The sequence below is a fragment of the Arachis ipaensis genome, chromosome B10, assembly GCF_059453495.1.
Source record: "Arachis ipaensis isolate K30076 ecotype BB chromosome B10, ASM5945349v1, whole genome shotgun sequence".
NCBI lineage: Eukaryota > Viridiplantae > Streptophyta > Magnoliopsida > Fabales > Fabaceae > Arachis > Arachis ipaensis.
This window is the reverse complement of record NC_142435.1, coordinates 49580982-49583620: the sequence shown is the minus strand read 5'-3', so window position 1 is coordinate 49583620 and position 2639 is coordinate 49580982.

The window sequence follows — 2639 nt, the reverse complement described above, 5'->3', positions numbered from 1 at the left end:
ATTACAAAGTTCAGATCTAAAAATGTCATGAGATGCAAAATAAATCTCTAAAAGTTGTTTAAATACTAAACTAGTAACCTAGGTTTACAGAAAATGAGTAAACTATGATAGATAGTGCAGAAATCCACTTCTGGGGCCCACTTGGTGTGTGCTGGGGCTGAGAGTTAAGCTTCTCATGTGCCTGGGCTGTTTTGGGTGTTCAACGCCAGGTTGTAACCTGTTTCTGGCGTTGAACTCCAACTTGTAACTTGTTTCTAGCGCTGGACGCCAGACTGCAACATGGAACTGGCGTTGAACCCCAGTTTACGTCGTCTATCCTTGAGCAAAGTGATGCGCATAAACTTGTTATGCCACGATTTAGGAAATTGCACGATCGGCAAAATTCCTTCCGGCAAGTGCACCGGTTATCGTCAAGTAAAAACTCACAATAGAGTGAGGTCGAATCCCACAAGGATTGGTTGAGTGAGCAATTCGGATTAGAAGTTTGTTCTAGTTGAGCGGAATCAAGATTTAGATGAGAATTGCGGAATGTAAAATTGGCGGGAAACGTAAATGACAAGAAATTTAAATGGCAGAATCTTAAATTGCATGAATTAAAGAGCAGAAGCTAGATTGCTGAAATTAAAAGGGAATGGGGGTGATTGCATGAATGTAATTGCAGAATGTAAAGAGAAAGTGGAAATCAGAAATGGGGAATTCATTGGGTTATAGGAGATATTGAGATCTCCGAATCAAAACATGTTTATCTCTTCCTCAAGCAATGCGTTCATTGAATTTTGCTTGGCAATCTTATATGATTGGATCCCAATCCCTTGGCTCACCAATTCTCTCTAAAAACAAACAAATTCCCAATCCCTTGGTTTAAATGTTCATAAGAAGAGATGATGCTCGATCACTGATTATACCACACAGTTTCATGAACCACAATTTGGTAGGATTACATGTCACAATATCCATCCAAACCCCAATCCAATTCACTGTGAGAAAGCTTCTCTAGCATGAATCCTCCATTCCTTTCCCAAGGTTCCGAAGGATTCCAATTATGGGTAGTTTCTTTCCCAAGACAACTACCCAATGGAATTAGATCGAGAAGCTTTCTAACAAAATTCAAGAGAAAAGATTGAAGAAGAAGATAAACTATTATTGATTCATTGAATTACAATAGAGCTCCCTAACCCAATGAAAGGGGGTTTAGTGAGTCATAGCTCTGAATTCAATTACAAAGATATGAAAACTAGCCAAAAGAAAAGGTAAAAGTCCTTCCTAACTTAAATTCTATCCTATTTATACACTTTCTATATTGAGCTTCTGTTGTGTTTCTTGGGCTTTGAGGCCTCTCCCTGCTTTCCTTTTGCCTTGGGTTTATGATCCATAATCTTGATGAGGCTGTTGATCCAAAATCTGTAACATTCATTGAGCCAACTTAGTGATAATCAAATAATGACACATGACTCAATAAATTGAAATTTCAGACTCATCAATCCTTCAGGCCCAATCCCATAAACCATGATATTCAATTGGGTTTCATACCAGAGTAAGTTTAAGTTAATGTTTGTGCTCAAATACTAACTTAAACCGCAATATTGTTGGCCCAGAAACCTTTTCCAAGAGTGGCGTTTAAGTTGCAGTTTAAGCTTAAACTGTAGCTTAAACGCCAGACACTTCCAGTGATGCCTTTTGTGGAAGCACGTTTAAGCTTCAGTTTAAGGTTAAACTGAAGCTTAAACGTGGAAATGGAAGAAGGCAACCCTGGAGGGTAACTTAGTCGAACACGTTTAAGCTTCAGTTTAAGGTTAAACTGAAGCTTAAACGTGGAGATAGGAAAGGCAGCCCTGGAGGTCGAACACGTTTAAGCTCCAGTTTAAGGTTAAACTGGAGCTTAAACGTGGAAATGGAAGAAGGCATCCTGGAGGTCGAACACGTTTAAGCTCCAGTTTAAGGTTAAACTGGAGCTTAAACGTGGAAGCTGAGAAAGGTAGCCCTGGAGGTGTCGAACACGTTTAAGCTCCAGTTTAAGGTTAAACTGGAGCTTAAACGTGGAAATGGAGAAAGCAACCCTGGAGGATAAAACTTGGTCGAACACGTTTAAGCTCCAGTTTAAGGTCAAACTGGAGCTTAAACGTGGAAATGGCTCCCTGGTGCACTTCCCATTTCTGGCGTTTAACCTCCAGTTTAAGGTTAAACTGGAGGTTAAACGTGGAAATGCTTCTTGATTGGCATTCTCATTCTGGCGTTTAACCTCCAGTTTAAGGTTAAACTGGAGGTTAAACGTGGAATGCTTCCTTGGTGAGACTTTCATTCTGGCGTTTAACCTCCAGTTTAAGGTTAAACTGGAGGTTAAACTTCAGTTTCAGCATTTCTTAGCCTTCATGATTCTGGCGTTTAAGCTCCAGTTTAGGCTTAAACTGGAACTTAAACTCCACATGTGATATTCAAGCTTCCTTTATTGACTTTGTTGCTTCCTAGCCTAGCCTCTTCTTCCCTGAAATCATCCAAACAATTGCATCAAAGTCTTGCAAAATTTCATGAGAAATCTTCCATTCATAGCATTCAAGTAATATAACTAAAAACTCATGGAATTTGCATCAAAATCATACTGTTTGGATGGTTCATTGCTTTGTTCTTCTTTTAACCATTCT